This window comes from Oncorhynchus mykiss, chromosome 2 (assembly GCF_057628025.1).
Source record: "Oncorhynchus mykiss isolate SJ-2025 chromosome 2, ASM5762802v1, whole genome shotgun sequence".
Taxonomy (NCBI): Eukaryota; Metazoa; Chordata; class Actinopteri; order Salmoniformes; family Salmonidae; genus Oncorhynchus; species Oncorhynchus mykiss.
The window spans coordinates 51,663,576-51,686,039 of NC_143023.1; the positions used below are offsets into that span (position 1 = coordinate 51,663,576).

General features: G+C 40.4%; 1 long non-coding RNA gene across 1 annotated transcript in view; it reads left to right on the forward strand.

The window, feature by feature from the left end:
• LOC149985141 (uncharacterized) overlaps positions 1-22,464 on the forward strand; it is a 714,490-nt gene that overhangs the window by 73,894 nt on the left and 618,132 nt on the right. The gene's annotated exons all lie outside the window — the stretch shown is intronic.

The following is a 22,464-nucleotide window of genomic DNA, read 5'->3' on the forward strand; positions in this document are numbered from 1 at the left end:
AAATGCGTGTGCTACATTACATTTATCATGAAGTCACCCAGGTGTCCCACACAAGTAGACCTAATGTACCCATGTGGCCAAATTGGTGATGTTATACATTTTGAATAGAATAACTATATACAAAATACGAAAATCGTATTCTAACACCCCCCCCCCCCCCCCCCCGCAATAATGGAGAAAAAAAACATGAAAAAAAATACATTTACAAAATAACACTTTCAATATTTGGAAGACCCTCAGTCCTCTACAATATTGTGCTGCTGATGCCAGGTGCCATAGCAGTCTCTTTCTGCTGTAAAGCAGAGGGTCACCAAGCATGTGGTGCAGGTGATGGGGGACATCATTTTGCAAAGAACACACCGACGCCTCCATATTGTTCCCATTTGGCCCTGAGGCACATCCATGCCTGCAGAAATACATTTGGGCAGATGAACACCACTTATGGCAGGAGCAGAAGTGGTTCAACTGCACATGGGGACAAAGATCGTACTTTTTGGAGAAATGTCCTCTGGTCTGATGAAACAAAAATAGAACTGTTTGGCCATAATGACCATCGTTTTGGAGGAAAAAGGGGGAGGCTTGCAAGCCGAAGGATACCATCCCAACCGTGAAGCATGGGGGTGGAAGCATCATGTTGTCGGGGTGCTTTGCTGCAGGAGGAACTGGTGCACTTCAAAATATAGATGGCATTATAAGGAGGAAAAATCATGTGCTTGGTCGCAAATGGGTCTTCCAAATGGACAATGACCCCAAGCATACTTCCAAAGTTGTGGCAAAATGGCTTAAGGACAACAACGTCAAGGTATTGGAGTGGCCATCACAAATCCCTGACCTCAATCCTATGGAAAATTTGTGGGCAGAACTGAAAAGCATTTGCGAGCAAGGAGGCCAACACACCTGACTCAGTTACACCAGCTCTATAAGGAGGAATGGGCCAAAATTCACCCAATTTATTGTGGGAAGCTTGTGGAAAGAAATGAAAGCTTAAATAAATCATTTTCTCTGCTATTTTCTGACATTTCACATTCTTAAAAAGTGGTGATCCTAACTGACCTAAGACAGGGATTTTTTTCTAGGATTAAATGTCAGGAATTGTGAAAAACTGAGTTTAAATGTATTTGGCTAAGGTGTATGTAAACCTCTGACTTCAACTGTATGTGAGAATAGCTTCCCAGATTCGATAAAGAGCAATGTTCCTTAGCCTTCCTTCCCAAAAACCTTTCTCTTCTCTGATTGTATTATAAACAAACTGTTTTTGCTTAGCCCACTAGGGAATCTTCCCTGTCATTGTTAGTAGCCAATATCTACTGTTTGTTTGTTTATGCATTTCTGTGATTATTTAGTTAGTTTGTAAATAAATTGGTGTATGGATGATTTATAGTAAAGGCTTCTTTCGTGCAGATAACTAACAATTTTGTCACACCCTGACCATAGTTTGCTTTGTATGTTTCGGTTGGTCAGGGTGTGAGCTGGGTGGGCATTCTATGTTACATGTCTAGTTTGTCTAGTTCTATGTTTGGCCTGATATGGTTCTCAATCAGAGGCAGGCGTTCGTCATTGTCTCTGATTGGGAACCATATTTAGGTAGCCTGTTTGGTGTTGGGTTTTGGTGGGTGATTGTCCTTAGTGTCCTGATGTCCTTGTAACTGTCTAGTGTTAGTTTGCACCAGTTTAGGCTGTTTCGGTTTTCACATTACATTTATTGTTTTTGTATTGATTCGTGTTTACTTTGTTTTTATTAAACATGAATCTCAATAGCCACGCCGCATTTTGGTCCGACTCTCTTTCCCATACAGAAAACGTGACAAATTTACGATGTTCAGATGAGACTGACGTGAGGTTAAGAATAGAATACTAATTGATCAGATATTAATATATCTGAGGAGTTATATTAGGAAAATTGTAACTTTGTAATCTGAATACTTCCTAGTTAATTCAATTTACATGACTAGCTTAATCATGTAATAATAACTACCAATAATTGATTTGATAAAATAAGTCTTCACCTTTAATGATGCCAAAGACACAACATATAATGATGCCCGGTGCGAGGAATCTAAGATGGAAGGAGACTTTGCTGTTTATGTATATATCAATTGTGAAAACAGAAGAATAGATGCGAATAGAGAAAGATATTGGTTGCGTATGTGTTTCCATTTGAACAAGCTATTTGGAAGCACCTCCTGTCGTGTGTCAATGGCGTCAGAGCAATGAGTTGTAAATTACAGATTTAGTCAGCCAAACGGTACGATTTCTGTCGGTCGATATTAATTTTTGGAGCAAGGGCATAGAGCCAGTAAAGTTGGAAATTACAGGATAGATCTGTTTGGTAACCGAGGCAAAGTACTCTCTGTCCGCCTACCGTGGTAGGCCACAGGCATATCTGTTTTTATGTACCGTGCACTCCGGTAATATAATGCTAGCAAATAGTATGCCGAATGGGTTAATGTGAGACATCACTAGTACACCCCCCTTTCCATGGTGAAGGGGACCTTATTTTGTGCTTGGAAGTGAGATTTCTGTACAAATAGGATTAGCTTAGCGCTAGATGCTACAGCTAGCAAGGGAACAGCAGCCAGCTTGTTTTCCTGTGTCAAAGGACGGAAGTCCCGCCCTTTGTACTTCGGTTTGATTTCAGCTTCCTGTGATCAGTGACCCCTGGTGGTGAAGAATCGTCAATACATTTCTTGAAAAAATAATTAGGTGACACGCAAACAGGGATCACGTTTAACAAGTGATATCCAACCAATCGCAATTGATTAGATATCGATGTCTCATTCAATCGAATTAAGTAGAATTGGTAGATTTTCCTTTTCAGGTGGATCTTTTAAATAATATCCAAATTGATTGGGTTTCTACAATGAGACAATTTAAACATTTTCCACATTAACCTAGATCAAGTAACGCTCTCAGGTTAAATTAAAGTTTATTAAAGAATGTATTAAAGAATACCACACTTAGGTACCATCTGGTGAAATTTCAGAACGGTCACACGCTACAGCGTGACTACCTATCCAAGGAACCAGAGCCCTGTACTCAAAGACGATAGGTTCCAGACTTTGACTCACTCACGTGTCCCTCAGTCTTCTTCTCTTGGCCATTCGGCACTGAGTAATATGGTGCCTCTTGATCAACAAAGCAAAAGCTTGGCTTCTTGTCTTGGCCTTTTGGCCCCAATTTTCCCACAGGATGAAGCCAACCCTCTCCGCCCGCTTGGCGGGGATTACCTTGAAAAAATTGTCAAGAACTTCCCCACCCGTTCCAGGTCAGCCAAACGATACTGAGACGTATCGTAGCTGACATAGAGGACGATTTGGATGGCTATCCGAACGCTACGGGTTCTGACAGGGTTTACCTGTTGAAGCGAACGTCAACTATACACATGACGAGGTTAATTCAACTACAACAGCAACGTGCTAAATGACTACTCTAAACTTGCCACAATTTTGAAATTAGAATTCAGTGGTTCTGCGACTCGCAAAGACGATAGCTCACTGGCTAACACCATCAAACAAGCTCGGGAACGAACAGCCCCAAGCTTATTATCATTCAGCTTACTTTGACCTACTCACTGAAACAGGAATGGAAGAGCTGTTACCATTCAAACAAATGTTTCTGTCGAACATGTATCCCACCTTCATTACCTACTTGGGCCCTGCAGCCCACATTGGCTTGCCTATCTTACAACTCAGAGAGCTTGCAAGTACAGCTTTTGAGGCATCAAAAGCTCACATCACTAAGAGCCCTGGCCACTCAGTTTTGAAGTTTGACCAGGAGCACTCACCCCAGTTAGAGGGTGCATTCACAGGTATTGGAGCGTTGAGAGATGACGCACAATGGTTTCTACCATGAAACCACGATTCCAATAACCTCCGTGGTCAAAATAACTGTAAAGTACGAAACGGCTACCGCTACAATCAACCTTTTCACTACGTTCCTGCACCCAACCCACACAAAGTGTCAGAGCACAAGGGTAACAAAGGATTAAAGGACGATCAAAACGTAGACCAATGTTCTCCAGAAGTTCCACTACATGAAGAACTAAAGCGAGAACATTTTGAAAAACGGGCAAAAGATACGGCTCCTCCTCTGCATTGCAGGGGCGGTTCCTCCTGCAGGCAGAGGAGGGTCGTTAGTGATTGGAGTCACCTGGGATCAGAGTATGTAAATGGTCACTAATCACCTCTCTCTCTCTCCGCTCCTCCAGGTATGAACATGTTTTGTTTGAATCTTTTGTAGTTTTGCATAGTTTTCAGTCAGTCATTCACACACACAGATTCACGCATCCATGCACTTTACATACACCTTACATTATGATACTTCCACACCTCATTCCTTTTTCTTAGTTTAAAGTTAATAGTTTTGTTTACAATAAATAAAAACATTTAATTGGCCTATACCTGTTGTTCGCGTCCCCTCAAGCTATGAGCCGGCATGTGACAAGTCACAAGGACTAGACGGGGAGTTACAGGACACCAGGTCCGCAGGAATTAACACCCATAGCAAGGCCGTTAAATTCCAATTTCTCCCGCTCTCACTCAAGACCCTATCCAGGGACCACTTGATCAAGAAACAAGCGCATAGGCTTCTTCTATAGACTCTGATACAAAGGTTGCGAAGAAAAAGGTCAAAAACGTTGTTTAAAACCTATTTTGGCGCATGAACCGCTAGCGGGAAACCTACGACAACATCCGATGAAATTGCAGAGTGTGAAATTCAAAATACAAAAATCGTAATAATAAACATTCATGAAAATACAAGTGTCATACATCATTTAAAAGCTTAACTTCTTCTTAATCCAGCCACTTTGTCAGACTTCAAAAAGGCTTTACGGCGAAAACATACCATGCGATTATCTGAGAACAGCGCATGACACATACTTTTTCAACCAGCACAAAATCATAAATAGCGATTAAATAAATCACTTACCTTTGAAGATCTTCCTCTGTTTACCATCCCAAGGGTCCCAGCTTCACAATGAATGGTCGTTTTGATCGATAAAGTCCTTCTTTATATCCAAAAAAGTAAGTTTAGTTGGCGCCAATGATCTCAGCAATCCACTCGTTCAACATGCATACAAACGTTACCGGTACAGTTCGTCCAAACAAGTCAAACAATGTTTCTAATTCTCAGGTACTCTAATATCTAAATAAATTATACTTTTTTAGATGGAGAATAGTATGTTCAATAGGGAAGAAAAATAATGAAGAGCGTGCACCTCATTCATTCGCCAACAAGACTACTTTTCTAATGTGAGACACCTTGCAGTTCTTCCAACTACTTGCTCATTTTTCAAAAACAAAGCCTGAAACCCTGTCTAACGACTGTTGACATCTAGTGGAAGCTATAGGAACTGAAATCGGGGTCCTATCTATTTGTATTTCCCATAGGCAAGCACTGAAATGGCCTGTGACCTAAAGAAAAGCCTTTCTGGTTGGATTTTCCTCTGGTTTTTGCCTGCCATATCAGGTCAGTTATAATCAGACATTATTTTAACAGTTTTAGAATATTCAGAGTGTTTCCCATCCAATGCATATCCTAGCTTCTGGGCCTGAGCAACAGGCAGTTTACTTTGGGCATGTCAGTCATCCTTAATTCCGAACAAAAACCAGTCAAGGCAAGTACACTCAAAATCCAGAAGGTCGATCTGCTTTCACCTTGAACAGAAATGACACATCACGTCGTTGTGAACGACCACTCAAATATGTCAACTGAATCTAAACGCCTATACCTGGAAATAGTCCTGGAGGCCTGCTTAACTTGTCATGCGCTAATTGATTTGGGCTCGACAATATCTTTCAAACATTGTTTGTTGAACTCAAAAGGGCTTTGAAGCCAACTAAACGTTGGTTAAAAGTGGAACAATGCAACACTACACTTCGAGGTTACACTCAGACTATCTGGCCTCTCACATTGACAGCCAACTACACTTTGAGGACGTATCGCTTGTTTACCCTGTGTACGTTACCAGCCTTGAATCTTAACCCCTGCTACTTGGAGCAGACTTGATGGATCGGTTAATCCCAATGATAGATTGGAAAACAAACCATGTATGGTCACAGGCCGCAGTGCCTTCTCCACTTACCACACTGTCTTCCTCTAATGCTAGCTGCGATGCGGTCATCCACGAGGGGTTTTCTGTCGAAACCACCCCTTGGTACAGAATCCGATCCATAGAGATATTACGATATCTCGACACATTCCATCAGCAAACCTGATCGACCATTCTTTTCATGATTTCGAGCCAGCTCTCTTTCTGAATGAGCAACTACCCTCCTCCTTACAGTCATGCAATATTGTAGTTGAGATGAACTTCTCTTGCCCTTCGGACACTTCCACAAGCACTGTGGCCTTCTCAGCAAGAAAAACCTTGATGCGCAGAGCGTGCTCTGCTTCCGATGATACACCTTCCGCTTTGTGGGGGACTGTCACCACTCACAATGACACTAATGGCGTCAGTCCTGAAACTGACCCGAGGACTCCTACTTGTGAAAAACTTTGCGATATTACAGACAGATATCCTCATCTCAGTTCGCAGGTACTGAAGAGGTTGCCACATGCGGACGCGGTGATGACTGACAGGCCTCGGCAGCCACTGAGCATTTTGAAGCACAAACACCAGGAGATTTGATTGAAACGCGGCCGCTGACAATCCTTATATAGGGTCCGACATTTTCGTTTGTGCCCTGAATACCAACACCACCGCTGGAGGGGGGGTGGGGGGGTCCCGAGACACAAAGGGGGGGATAGTAGTCCAGACCCATGATGAGGCCGGTGAGGTAATCTTAGAACACATCTAAGATTTGCTCGGACCCTTACGTGATCCTAGCATAAATCCTAATTGGATGTTGTTGTTTTTTATGTAGATATTCTTATTCATCCCTTTACACTTGTGTGTATAAGGTAGTTGTTGTGAAATTGTTAGGTTAGATTACTTGTTAAATATTACTGCATGGTCAGAACTAGAAGCACAAGCATTTCGCTACACTCACATCTGCTAACCATGTGTATGTGACAAATAAAATTTGATTTGAGATATTACTGACGTGTACCACCTCAAACCAACGGCAAAAAAATAGTAATTCCTTATCATGTGTAGGTTCAACTACAATACAACTAGTAAAATGCTTTAATCTTGTGTTCCGGTAGGATAATATTTCAGAATAAATCGGTAGGATAACTGGTCCCCTTGAGTGCCAGTACCATCGCCAGCAAAAGTTAGTCCAGCTACAATCAGTAAGAAGGTTAGAGACCTAACAAATCAAATTGCCCTTGACAACAGCGACAGAGTAGTTAGGAGTCACTCAGAGTGCAACACGGGGAAGGGAATCTCCAGAGCACTCTGCCAATGGTTAACACGCATGCCACTAATAAATAGAACCCTCCATTCAGGAGGAAAGTTATTAGAAGTCATGAACCATGATCACACCATGTACGACTGGTCCAATGCTGAACCTCTTGAAACTAGGGGCACTATTATTTTTGGAAAAATAACGTTCTCAAAATAAACTGCCTATTTCTCAGGACCAGATGCTAGAATATGCATATAATTGACAGCTTAGGATAGAAAACACTCTAAAGTTTCCAAAACTGTCAAAATATTGTCTGTGAATATAAGAGAACTGATATTGCAGGCGAAACCCTGAGGAAAATCCAATCAGGAAGTGCCTCTTATTTTGAAACTTGTGTTCCTATGCACCCCTATTGGCCATTGAAAGGGATATCAACCAGATTGCTTTTTCTACGTATTCCCGAAGGTGTCTACAGCATTTTGACGTAGTTTCACGCCTTTATGTTGAAGAATGAGCGTAAACGACTACATTGCGTAAGTGGCCAGCTGAGGGCTCTCAGAATGATTATTGTGTAAAAGACAGAGGTAGTCATTTTTCCTCTCGCTCCTACTGAAAAGCCAATTGTCCCGGTTGATATATTATCGAACAGATATTTGAAAAACACCTTGAGGATTTGATTATAAAAAATATTTGCCATGTTTCTGTCGATATTATGGATATAATTTGGATTTTGTTTTGGCGTTGTCGTGACCGCTATTTCCGGTGGATTTCTCAACATAACATGACAAACAAACGGAGGTATTTTGGGTATAATAATCTTAATCTTTATGGAACAAAAGGAACATTTGCTGTCTAACTGGGAGTCTCGTCAGTGAAAACATCAAAGTTAAACGGTTAATTTGATTGCTTTTCTGATTTTCGTGACCAAGCTTCCTGCTGCTAGCTGGACATAATGCTATGCTAGGCTATCGCTAAACTTAAACAAACGCTTGTCTTGCTTTGGCTGTAAAGCATAATTTCAAAATCTGAGACGACAGGGTGATTAACAAAAGGCTAAGCTGGGTTTCGCTATATTTCACTTGTGATTTCATGAATATTAATATTTTCTACTAAGATTATTTGGTCGTTGCGCTATGCTAATTAGTGTAGTTGATGACAATTCTCCCGGATCCGGGATGGGTAGTTCCAATTAAATTAATGAGAGACAAAGCCCTGATTGCACAGTAATAGTTTAAACTTTGAACCATTACTAAACTTCAGGAGGCTCTATCAACCTTTCTCTCCCTCCTCTGTATCTGCTGCTACAGCCACTTTCCTATCACTCTAAATGTCAAGTTTCTGCCTCTAACCCTAGGAAACGCTTTTCCAGCTTCTCCTCCCTCCTTAATCCACCACCCCCTCCCTCCTACCTCTCTGCGTATGCCTTTTTCAACCACTTTGAAAAGAAGGTTGATGAAATCTGCTCCTCATTCACCAACTAAGTCGCTCTGGACGAGCATCTGCTAAATTACTAAAATGTTCATTAACTCTATCATCCAACAATGTTGGCCAACTGTAAACTATATGTGGCTTCTTTCAGAACAAGAAGTTCCCAAATGAACCTTGCATATTCATAAATAACATCACCTACATTAAATTATCTTTGAAGGATGAGGAAGGAATCCTGCAGGTTGTCCTACAGGAAAATGTCCCTGAAAATCTTGTGCCATTACCTGCAGGAATCTTACCTACAGGATATCCCACAGGATTTTGGACCCATTTTGCTGTAGGACAATTCCTGTAGGAATCCTGCAGGTAGTCCTTAAGGACAGGATTACTGCAGAAATTGTCCAACAGGAAAGTGGCCCCCAAATCCCAGTGGGATATCCTGCAGGACTTCTTATTCATGTCAGACTTTTTTGTAAGGACACTGACATAAATTATCATAATGATATAACCTCCAACAGATCTCTCCCTAAAAAGAGTTGAAAGAGACAAAGACGGAGCCCATAAAGAGTATCTCTGCCACAGCTTTTTTTGTCAGTATTCCAAGCTAATTGCGCCTTTATGCCACCTCCCCCCTGAGTATTAAACACTGAAATGCTAACTTGGTTTCACCCTTTATACACAGCATATGGGAAACATTCATATTTTATTCATTAACTAGGACTACACAAGGGCTGCATCCCAAATGGAAATAAGGTGTTATTTGGTACCTAGCCTAGGACCACACAAGCTTGCACAGACGTTATCACTCTTATCTACATCTAATGAGCCAAACACAATGGTGATATACATTTAGCTACCCCAGTGTGCAAACGGTGAACCACACGCCTACACTTGTAGTTGCCTTTATGTGTTATTGAACCAATAACTTGGCTATCTTTGGGACATCATCCCCTGTTCGTAGTGTCATGATATGGAAAGTGGTAATGATGCATTAAGTGCAATCCAATTGGTATTCTCTTGTTTCTTAAGGGAAACCTAAGGGAAGGGAACATTTCTGGCATTTGTAGGAATCTGCAGGAAGTCAGTGTGTACAGTCACCTTGTATGTCATTGTTTCGGGACTAACATTAGACCATATCTCCTTTTACTTAGCCTATTAAAAGTAAGACTTTCATTGTTAACAAAAACATATCGGCTCACTCTCTCTCTCGCTCTCTTTCTCTGACTACAGCAGCAGTCTTTGAGTGGAGAAATTGAAGTCACAATCAAAGTCACAACACTGGAGTCCAATAAAGAATGATAATACCATATTATGGGGAAGATCTGTCGACAGCAGACGCGCTGTTGTGAATCCGCTGCCCTACATTTCCCATGTGTGTCGAGTGGGGGGTGACTGCCTACTTGATCGCCTCTGATTAGCCAAGGGATGAAGGGCACCATGCCCACGGCCCAGCTGGCGCCCACTGGTACCCACTGGCTTCAGTCATGCTGTGTCGGCACAGTCTGGCCGTCCATGTGCCCTCTATCCTCCCTTCACCCTCACTAACCTCACTCACATAAAAATGGAGGAACGGAAAATACATCCCCTGTCATTCATCGATTGGAGACAGAGAGACTGATGACAAATGGTAAAGATTAATGTCAAAGCCTGGTAAGTCCTGGTACTGGGTAGGGCTGTGGCAGTCATGATATATTGTCAGCCGGTGATTGTCAAGCAAATAACTGCCGGTGTCACTGTAATTGAACATGAATTAACATAAATGTGTTTCTCTCCTGGCTTCCACGCATAGCCTACAAGCCACTGATGCAGACCATTGTAACATCTACATTTTAAAAAGTCTAATAAACCCATTTAATATAGCCTACACCATCACAATAAATCCATGATTTATTTTAGACAGGTCTAAAGAAACATGTTTTGAAGAAAATGTAGTCTATTTCAGAATAGCATACTCCAAGTTGTCCTTATGTTAGGCCCTGATCTGGCTATGCCTTATGGCTGTGGGCTACACTAGTTCATTTAAGAGACAATATTTGCTTAGAATTCCGTAACATTTTTTTCCATTATTTTATAGTATGAAAAAAACATTTGAACATTGCTGAATAAAATAGAAAGGATATGTTCTCCAAACCATTTCCGAGGGAGTGTGCACAGAGTGGAAAGAAATAGTTCCTCCTGTATGCTTAATTTAGTTGTGATACAAACATATGTTAAGATTTTGAATACATTCTAAGGCTGCATGATGCGGAAAACATAAGCTCTGCTTTGTTTCTTGCGCAGGCTACTCACACTTAGTCTCTCATTCACAATTTCACAAGCACTTGATAATATTATCACCAGGCCTCAAATTTCCTGGCGGTATCCCCCTCATGTGGCCATAATGCCCACAAAAATATAATGGTCTTGCGGCCAGTTTCCGTTGTGCCCTTGGGTCGTGTTCCGAAGCACCTCCTATTCACATGGCTCACTCAGATATATAAATTCTTAATAGCCAATGAACATCACGTGATTGGGTCCTTCTCACATGCATCTCAGCTCCGAAGTAGGCTACAAGTGAAGGCAGGAACATCGCGGACGCAACTGCTAGCGTCCTTATCGAATTCCGAGGCGCATATTGAATATGTTAGAAGAAGAGTAGGCCTAACGAACCGCAAAAGCACTAGCCTGTGTCAATCTACTATACCACATAGTACCTCTCCTTATGTGCGAGAAATACATTTTCAAAACATACGCCAGGACGGTTGTGGGATGCGATAGATCCCAAATTAATACAACCACTTGCATCAAAAACATTTTTTATAAGAAATGAGGCTGATGCAACAGATTAGAACATTTTACAATTAGGCTATTTCTTCACATTGTAAGCGCAGCAATGCGCACAAGGCAGTAGACTATAAGCATAAATGTTCAAAATGTAACGTCAAAATGTAACCAGGAAGCAAGTTCAGAGAGTGAGTGTTTAAATAAATAAATGTAACATAATACAAAACACGAACAACGCACAGACATGACACAGAAACAGAAACAATGAATCCTGGGGAAGGAAAGGTTGGAAGTTTACATACACCTTAACCAAATACATTTACACTCAGTTTTTCACAATTACTGACATTTAATCCTAGTAAAAATTCCCTGTCTTAGGTCAGTTAGGATCACCAATTTATTTTAAGAATGTGAAGAATAATAGTAGAGAATGATTTATTTCAGCTTCTATTTATTTTCATCACATTCCCTGTGGGTCAGAAGTTTACATACACTCAATTAGTATTTGGTAGCATTGCCTTTAAATTGGGTCAAACATTTTTGGTAGCCTTCCACAAGCTCCCCATGATAAGTTGGGTGAATATTGGCCCCTTCCTCCTGATAGATCTGGTTTAACTGAGTCAGGTTTGTAGGCCTCCTTACTCGCACACGCTCACAAATTTTCCATAGGATTGAGGTCAGGGCTTTGTGATGGCCACTCAAATACCTTGACTTTGTTGTCCTTAAGCCATTTTGCCACAACATTGGAAGTATGCTTTGGGTCATTGTCCATTTGGAAGACCCATTTGCGACCAAGCTTCAACCTTTTTAAGATAGGGGGCAGCATTTTCACTTTTGGATGAATAGTGTGCCCAGAGTGAACTTCCTCCTACTCTGTCCCAGATGCTAATATACACATAATATTATTACTATTGGATAGAAAACACTCTGAATGATGTCTGTGAGTTTAACAGAACTCATATGGCAGGAGAAAACCTGAGAAAAATCCAACCAGGAAGTGGAACATCTGAGGTTTGTAGTTTTTCAAAGCTTTGCCTACCGAATACACATTGCGATATGGATAAAGTTGCACTTCCTACAGCTTCCACTAGATGTCAATCGTCTTTAGAAACTCGTTTGAGATGAAAGATAAACATCTTGTTAATCTACCCATCGTGTCCAATTTCAAAAATGTTTTACAGCTAAAGCACAACATATGATTGTTAGGTCATAGCCAAGTCGAAAAAACACAGCCATTTTTCCAGCCAAAGATAGGAGTCACAAAAAGCAAAAATATAGATAAAATTAATCACTAACCTTTGATGATCTTCATCAGATGACACTCATAGGACATCATGTTACACAATACATGTATGTTTTGTTCGATAATGTGCATATTTATATCCAAAGATCTCAGTTTACATTGGCGCCTTAAGTGCAGTAATGTTTTGATTCCAAAACATCCGGTGATTTTAGCAGAAATACTCATAATAAACATTGATAAAAGCAACTAGTGTTATTTAAAGATAGACTTCTCCTTAATGCAACCGCTGTGTCAGATTTCAAAAAAACTTTACGGGAAAAGCATAATCTGAGAACGACACTCAGAACCCAAAACAGCCAGAGGAATAGCAGCCATTTTGGAATCAACAAAGTTAGAAACAACACCATAAATATTAACTTACCTTTGATGATCTTCATCAGAAGGCAATCCCAGGAATCCCAGTTCGACAATAAATGACTGATTTGTTCCATAAAGTTCCATCATTTATGTCCAAATAGCCACTTGTTGTTAGCGTATTCAGCCCTGTAATCCATCTTCATGAGGCGCAGGCACTTCATCCAGACAAAAACTCGAAAAGTTCCATTTCAGTCCTTTAGAAACATGTCAAACGATGTATGGAATCAATCTTTAGGATGTTTTTAACATAAAAAATCAATAATGTTCCAACCGGAGAATTCCTTTGTCTTCAGAAAAGCACTGGAATGCAAGGTAACTCTGTCGGGAGTGCGCGTCATGAGACCGAGACTCTCTGCTAGACCACTGACTCAAAGAGGTCTCATGAGCCCCTCAGTTAGCAAGTTTGGTAGGCTACTGATGACCATCAGCAGCATCAGAGCGCAGTTTTGAAGAAGCCTAGTTACCGTGACTATACCATCATGTGCAATTTGACTTGTCATGATTTGTGACTGCAATATGGTCACCGTAACAGCCCCAGTACTGGGTAAATTTCAAGATGCTTTTGATCTTAACAAGAGCCCCAGGACCAGGTCTTGGTATCAAACGCAAGCCTGCTTTGACACCTCTCACTTCAGCTAACTCTCATGATCATGGTTACTCTTTAGCTCCGTCAACTAAGATATGTTAGGACAGATCAGAGATAGAAACGTACTCCTCGTGATGTTCAGAGGGTCCCAAAAGCATTCAAGCAAATGATAGGAAGGTCAAACATCAGTGTCAAGCGTAGCATACATTGAACGGTGAATGGGTTGGTGTTAGTTGATGTGGTTGGAGGGCATTCTGAGGTCTAATTCTGATTGGCTGAGAATACATTGCGGTTTGAAGGCTATAGAATATGGCAATGACTTCAACTACATTAAAAGAGGTTCTGCTATGGACATGTCTATGTGACCTGACCATGAAAAACTCCAGACCATAGTTATAGACTAACTAGGGACTGGAGATTTTCTTGGACAACCCATATTCTTTCCCTTAAATTTTGTGAAACTAGCTGCAATCTGAATTGTTTTGTCAATATATTTATCCATTGTGGATGTTAATGTCCTTTTTACCTATTTTATTTGTAACTGTTCACTCAATCACACAACCATCTGTTGGACACATTTAGAAAACAGGACTTTCTAACAGTGGTGCAAAATTGATATTGAAAATAAAACAATGAGGTATAAATCATTGCAATTTGCAAGTATGTGCTTATAAAACAGTTTAATATTCATCCAAGCGATGCAGTGCATGTTTTCTAAATGCCACCAGATGTTGCCATAGCGACAGTGAGTGTTTGAATATCCATTCAGTCTTGCACTTGATGAGCTTGACATCACAATAATTTGTAGGCTAATGGATAGGACAGGGCACCAACAATGCTCTGACAAGCATGCCTTAATTCAAATGGAAAAAAAACATTGAAGATTTCATTTCCTGGAAAGCAGGCAAGGAGAAGTTCTGTGAAACTGAACTAAGACTTGACTTGAATTAAAGTATTCACTGTTTTAGGATATGTTCTCAACTTAGTCATTTAATGAAGAAAAATACAATAAATTGATGATTCGAAAAAACTATGATTAACTGACACAGAAATATTAAGAGTGGCACAGTGAATTGTGGCATGTGAATTAGGTTGGCTTAATTATTTGGAGATCTAAAGTAAAACAAAATATAAATCAGAAATTATGAAAGGGAGAGTGCAGGATAGAATGCCATTGTTTTTCTTCACAATGGAAAAAAAGCTGACAGCTTTCAGTAGGGTTTCTTTGAACCACACAAGCTGGGTGCAGTCCATGGTCAATGACCCAGACAGAAATGTATTGGCAAGAACTGGCTATCAGAAAGATGTAAAAATGAAAAAAAAAACACTTTGGAGGACTGTCTCCTGAAGGCTGGCTGGGTGGCTTCATTAAAAGTAACCATTTATTCATTTGATTTCTGTGCTCAGAGGGCACAGTCATAACTAAGGTTAGTCCAAGAACACTTTGTCTTGGTCCCTCAGGACCTACTGCTCTGGGAGATCCTCAGCTCCATGTCAGAGAGGTGGCAGTGGGGAAGAAATATGATGAGCCACAGTGGGAAGCATTTGGGCTATCAAGACACTGTTAGAAAATGGAAAAGAAACAAGCTTATTTTTTAAATGATGGAATCTGTTATGATGTCAAGTAATTGTCTTTCTGAAAGATGATTTATTATTGTGCTGAGCCCTCTGTATTTGATTACAAGAGCTGTATGAAGTATGTGTTTTATATTTGCTGCTTTGACAATTGATTGGATTCACTTTTTGTTGCTGTGCTTGTTGATTACAGTACATCTCTGGCATAATTTCATGATGACGATCATTTTCTCATCAGTTCCCATGTGCTACTTTTCCCTAATTTAATTTCTCCCCCTTTTATTCTTACTGTAAAATCATGAATCCATTTGATATGCATATATAAAACACGCTTCATTGCCCAGCAAGTATAGATATAGAACCTTTGACAATGTGTGTTAAAGGTAGTGGAAGGTTACCAGAGATAGAATCAAATTTATGGTGAAGATTTTATTGTTATATGTCAACAGAAGTTTTAGAGTTGTGATATGATTGGCTTATAATACATGATCAAATGAAATCAATGGCTTATATCGGCAAAGAGGCTACTTTATACCTACATCTCTAACTCGGGTATGCAATAGTATTACAGTAAAATCAACAACACAATTGTTAATGGAGTTTAGAATATACAAATACCTGATATTAAAACATTTGTTCCTGGTGCCATTTCCATGAATGTATTTGTTGCTTTCATCGTCCCAGTTCATAGAATGCCATACAGTGTTGGGGAATATAACTCTAGTGATGAGAATGACAGCCTCAATGTCTGTAGGTTAAGGGTTTTAAATCAGCATCTCATAAAGTTGTGTGGACTTAAGCCCATCAATCACGCTAATAATGAATTATGTGCCAAGGACAGAGGAGAGCCAGTTGACAATGTGGCCACAAGGGTAAGTGGAATAAAGGCTGCTGTCATTCTATTGGTGTAGCTGTGCCCTCATGTAAAAAATCCCTTCATATCTACAGTATGAGACTAATCTCCCCACAAAATCCATATCCCGCTGCGAAAGCAGATGTAAAAAAATAAATTAAAAAAAATAAAAATGTTAATAAATAATGGGTCTCTTGTGTTGGTTTGTGGCAGACACCCAGTCTTCGGTCGGCAGGGGGAGAGGTAAGAATATGATTTGGTGAGCTGAGCAGGAGAAAAGCCTGTAATCCACCTCCTCTCAGTGTGCTAGGAATACTGAGGAAGCCCCAGCTCAACTCACCTTGCAGCTGTGTAAACAAGGACCACCACAGCGTCATCGTTTACGGAGCCTTTTTCAATAGCATTAGAACCAGCGGGAGAAGACCCTCTGCTTTCTCTCCCAAATTGTGCAGAATTGCCACGGGACGTTAACTGCTAGTGTGCTGAAGAGTCAGGAGTGAGCTTTGTTTAACTGTTGCATTAAGTCCTAAGAATATAGGTGGACAGGAGTGCAAGCACCTGCGGTTTTTGTACCAGGAGAAATCATGTGGTAGCAGGTGAGAGAATGTGAAAAAGGTCCACAACCTCTGGCATAACATTTGGCGTCTATAGATGGGTATGGCAGTTAATTTTATGAAATGTTGTGTGTAAAAGTGGGATTGTTCTGGGACCTCAACCATTCTGCCATTACATTTCAGTTACTACTTTGTCGTGACACTTGCCAATATATTATGTATCTAACTATTGATACTCTTATTTCACAATTACATTACAGTCATGCTAGTCTGTGTAAGGGGCCTTTAAAACAAAAGCAACTCAATTCAGAGTGGAAGACAGTTTTGACCTACCAGTGTAGATTATCAATGCTCGGTGTGTCACTGTTTTGCCTGGGTTTGTTGTTCTCCCACCTTGCACTGTTCCCCTGTGGATTGGCTGGTGCCAGATTACCATCATGGTCAGAATGAAAGTGGATCTAATGGTCCTTCCTTCCAGAAAACTCAACTAACTGGAGTCCAACAGGGATCAATTAAAGGCCCTGTCCTCACTTCACCTTTGTGATGCAGATGACATCAAATACTTTATCCTCTTGACATTGTTTTCGAGCATGTCTGAAATTTATCTCAGTAAGGTTGGATTCCCTTCAATACATTTCAGCCTGGACGGATCCAGGTCAAACTAACAAGATTGTGATGCTCTACCTAACAGGAAAGGTCTCTACACTCCAAGGTGTCTTACACAGTTCACAGCTCAACAATCTCTTCCTTACTGACTTCAAGGAACTTGCGCATTACCTTACACAACCAGCTGGCCTTTTCAGACAAAATTTGATAAATTACTATTATGTAGACGGTTGGAATCCTCCCATTTCTGACATCATACACAAAGCTCTTTTACTTTCGGTTTGATTTCAACATTGTGTTGACACAAGAACAGGACCAATTGAATATGAATCGATATGATCGATGTAAGGACAGAGGTGATTGGTTTCCCTTAAGTGATCATACAAATGTAGGGACAAACACTGTAGGATATTAGAGCATTGGACTAGTAACCAAAAGGTTGCAAGATCGAACCCCTGAGCTGACAAGTTAAAAATCTGTTGTTCTGCCACTGAACAAGGTAGTTAACCCACTGTACCTAAGCAGTCATTGAAAATAAGAATGTGTTCTTAACTGACTTGCCTAGTTAAATACAGGTAAAATAAAAACATTTATAAAACACTGCATTGATTTAATGGAGACCAACCAATTAAAGAAATTGATTAATTAAAAAGCCCTAGGCAGGCTCCCATCGCTTTATCATGCTTTTTCTGTGATACCTGATGTAATTATCAGTGGTATCTGGCAAAGAAAGTGGAAAAATAACAACATTTCACTAATCTTTGCCTTAGGTAACAACAAGACACTGTGCCCCACCGAATTCCCTGACATTAAACAGACTCCCTCTATGGGAGCCAGACACATTGTCTCCCGATGCATTTGATCATATCTCAGCAACTAGGGCCGTTTCTAGCATTTTGGGGGCCCTAAATGAGATTTGTTGCAGTTTTAAAGCAAATATTATGCAATGCAAACAAAATAATCATGGGGCAGATAATTGTTTTGCATTTTTAAAACAAATTTCTTACAATTCTACTAATTTTGCCATGGGGCAGAGAGAAAATGTTTTAAAGGTAATTTCCTGCAATTCTACACATTTTGCCATGTCATTTTGTTCATATGATATGAGTGACTAACAAATTCAATGGGGCCCCATGGAGGTTGGAGCTCCTGGGCACGTGCCCGCTCAGTAATTTGGCCATGATACTTACATGGGCTAATTGAGTGACTGTCAGTGACTAACATAACAAGAAGAAAACTGCATGTTGTGTATCTGACTTTACATTTTCAGGGGAGTTGAGGGCCCCCTAGCGGTCGCTTATTTAGCTTATGCCTAGAAACGGCATTGTCAGCAAAGTAAATTGCTCAATATGCTTCTTCCCTTACTAAAATCAGATGGGTGACCAAGAGAGCCACTGGCACATGCAATCACCCACAGTGTAAAACCCTCAAGCGCCGTGACTTATGTGGCACTGTCCCATGGTGGTCGGGGACCCACTGCTGGGTCACTGACAATTTCTTCTGGTCCGCAGGTAATGATAGGGTGACTAGGAAAGTGGGTCATGGCACCCCACATGGGGGGGTGTAGAAAATGAGTACATCCATATGGGTGGCTATTATGCCTCTGTGTTTTAACTTGGTCCACATTCATCGTGTGACTAACCGACTAATCCCTGCCTCACACCTCCTGTAACAGACAAACACCCTTGGCTTAAACTCAGATTTGCATTACCCATCAACCTACTTGGCTCCAAAGACTCCTACACTACTTAATCTGTCTAAACCCAGGAGGGGTAATCTTCATTCTCTCAGAATAGTTACACCAACCTGTTAGTCCACCTTCAGTTCAATTATATTTCAATTGACCTCAATTTCCAGTGACAAGCTTAATTATTAATGGTTGTGCCATATGCCCACTAGGAAAGCTGCACTGGTTGTCAAAAATATCACTTCACAATCAATTTGACACCGATGAATATAAATGAAAGCAGACGCTTTCAGATAAGGTTAAACATAGGACTTTTAATGGTTTTATTGATGAGTTTTTATTCAATACAACTTGAGTCGAGAGACATGTCAATCCATTTTTAAAGGTAGTCTTTTATTATCCGCCCACTCAACCATAGCCACATGTTCGTGTTCAAAATAATTTTCCTAAAGGCTTGTGTTGTCATGGGTGATATTCTGTGTATAACAAATACTTCAATATAACACATACTTTAATTGTACAGCTATTTTTGGTTACATCCACATTAAGAATGAACAGCTAATGGCATACAGTAAATGAGATTATTGTAGAATTATCCTTATTGAATTGACCTGATTTACCTTCTGGGTGATTATGCTTATCATTGTACATTAGATCACAGACATGTATATGTAGTATACCTGCATGCATTCATTTACGTATCCTTGTATATCATATTAGTGACATGTGGGCCTATGGCTATCTGCAGCTTCTCTCCATCCCTGCAGAGTGAGTAAAATGCAGCTGCACTGTTGGCTGCCACAGTGCTCACCAGGAGGCCTATTTAAAATCCCTAAACTATCAGTTTCCCTGGCTACAACTACCACCGATCTGCAGCGGCCAGGCAGCCCTCAGAGGATTGCCACAGCCCTTTCCCAGCTAATATATCACAAGGAGGATTTGGGGTTGTCCGTAATGGCATTACTCTTGGACCTTCACAAGGATCATATGTATCTAATGTCGAAAGACTATTTAATTGTATGTGGTTATGGTAGTGTCATTGGATCCCACATTCTGTGCTGTAAACTGTACACCCACTGGAGACTACAATAGGCATTGGGAAATAAATTGGACACCCTGCTAATAGAATTAGTTATAACTATTAAATGTGGTCACTGGAGCAGTTTTACTGATACTGCTGTGTGGAGTTGATTAGAGAATGTACAAGGGGGTTACTATATAGGGCTCAGACATGGGGTTGTTAGATATGCTTTAGAAATGTAATCAGAGAATACCAAATAATTCAAATATCTGCTCAAGAAAGAGCATTGGGATAAAAGGCAGGAGTTTAGCTTCGGTTCAATGAAGGTAGCCCATCCCTCATCTTGGGTCTTGGCACTATATATTTTTTATTTAACTAGGCAAGTCAGTTAAGATACAATTCATATTTACAATGATGGCCTACCCCGGCCAAACCCGGACAACGCTGGGCCAATTGTGCGGCGCCCTATGGCACTCCCAATCACAGCCGGATGTGATGCAGCCTGGATTTGAACCAGCTACTGCAGTGACGCCTCTTGCACTGAGATACAGTGTCTTAGACCACTGCCCAACTCGAGAGCCCAAATACATTGGAGACCCCTCCTGATCTGCACTGTAAAAAAAGATACCAAATGTTATTGTAAATTCCAAATAAACGTTGATTTAACAGTACATTACTGTAAAGATAACAGTAATGTACTGTTACCTTTTATGAGACCCACCATCACGCTGGCATGATTTATGACTTTTAACCCCTTTTTAACAATGGGTATTTTTACAAAAACGTCTGTAGACTGAATGGTTTGAGCAGCAAACTATTGAAAGCTATCTATGAAAAGCTGGGACTCTCACGAACACACACATTTTGCTCTATGATGCTCACAAGTTACACAAGAGTCGTTAGAAGGTAAGGGGTGTCCAGGACATAGTGTCTGTAATACTGTAATAAGCTCACATGAGTTTTGGGAAAGCAACCTCAAACTTTCCCACTGAGCAAACCATTTTTATACTTCCAGCATTCATATAAATTATTTTATGAGGTTTTAGTTTTGGCTCTTTAAAAAAAAAAGTCAATAAAACTCAGGAATGTTGTGTTCTACTTGCAGCCCTGATATTCCTTAAAAGAAAATGGTAAACACTTCATTGTGAGGCTAAATATAATGGCTGGTCAAACAGATAAATGAAAATACAATTTTTTGTGTCTCGGGACTGATAAGGTTAAACCAATGTTTATTTGGAATTTACGGTAACATACTGTGCCTTTTTTATAGTAACTTACAGGTAACTGGCTGCCAGGAAATTACCGTAAAAACATGATTGTCTATACAGTGTGGGTTCAGAGTAGGGAAGTCTTCATTTCTACCACATGACGTGCCCTCTAGTTCTGCCCAAGACTGATTGTGATTCTCAACCACATCTCAGAAAATCAATGTGCACCGCTTGGGGAGAGAAAGGGTAATAGAACAAGCAGTGGATGCATCAATCATCGCCCTCAACCCATTTTGACTCATACGTTTCAAGAAATCACAGACTGAACATGCACAGTCATACAAACCATGCTAAAACCATGAAATCCCATTTCTACCACCATGTAGTTTGTGTATGAGGATAACTTAGCCCTGACACCCAGAGGGGGCTTAAGGTCCAAAGACCTTAAGGAAATTTTCTTTAATGTTCATAAACATTTTACAAACTTGTCTTCGTTGCAATATAATACAATTAGAAAGCTGTTTTAACATTGGTTTGGCTGAATAAATCATATCAGAGACTGATCCTGAAAATTGGACACTGTACACATACATATTTAATAGCATACATACAGTATATTCACCATTTTATACTCTTACTACAGAGAAATACACCACTGGGGAATCCATTCCTAGAAAGTATAGCATAACTTTGTGTAACACTGTTGCTTTAGGCACTCTCTTCTCCACAAAGCAATGAAAAAACAGCTGTTAATCCCATCAGTCTCCAAGAGGGCCTCTTCGTTAAACACCTGCCTGAACAATATTAGGCGGATTCAACACTATTAGAGTGACAGTAGCTTTCACATAGGGCAATGAATCCCCATAAAGAATGTGTTATGAAAACAGAGAGGCCTTTGCCAGGGAGTTAGAGGTGCTCTCTTTGTAATTCGGGAGACTTAAGCCTTGTTCACACTGCAGGCCTTGATGCTCAAATCAATTAATTTTTTATGATTTATCCCTTTTTGAATACTAACTGTCCAAACAGCAAGTTACAAGTGACCAAGTCGTATTTGTGTGTTTTCAGAAAGCAGTCATTTGCAGACATGGCTATACTAGTTGTCATAATAATTGTGGGTGTGTTCGCAGTGGTGTAGGCTGATTGGTGGTGGTGCTCGGGCTTCCTATCACTCAAAAGTTATGTAGCAAGCTAAGGTGACAATGCCTGCCATGTATATTTTCCAGTTGCTTTG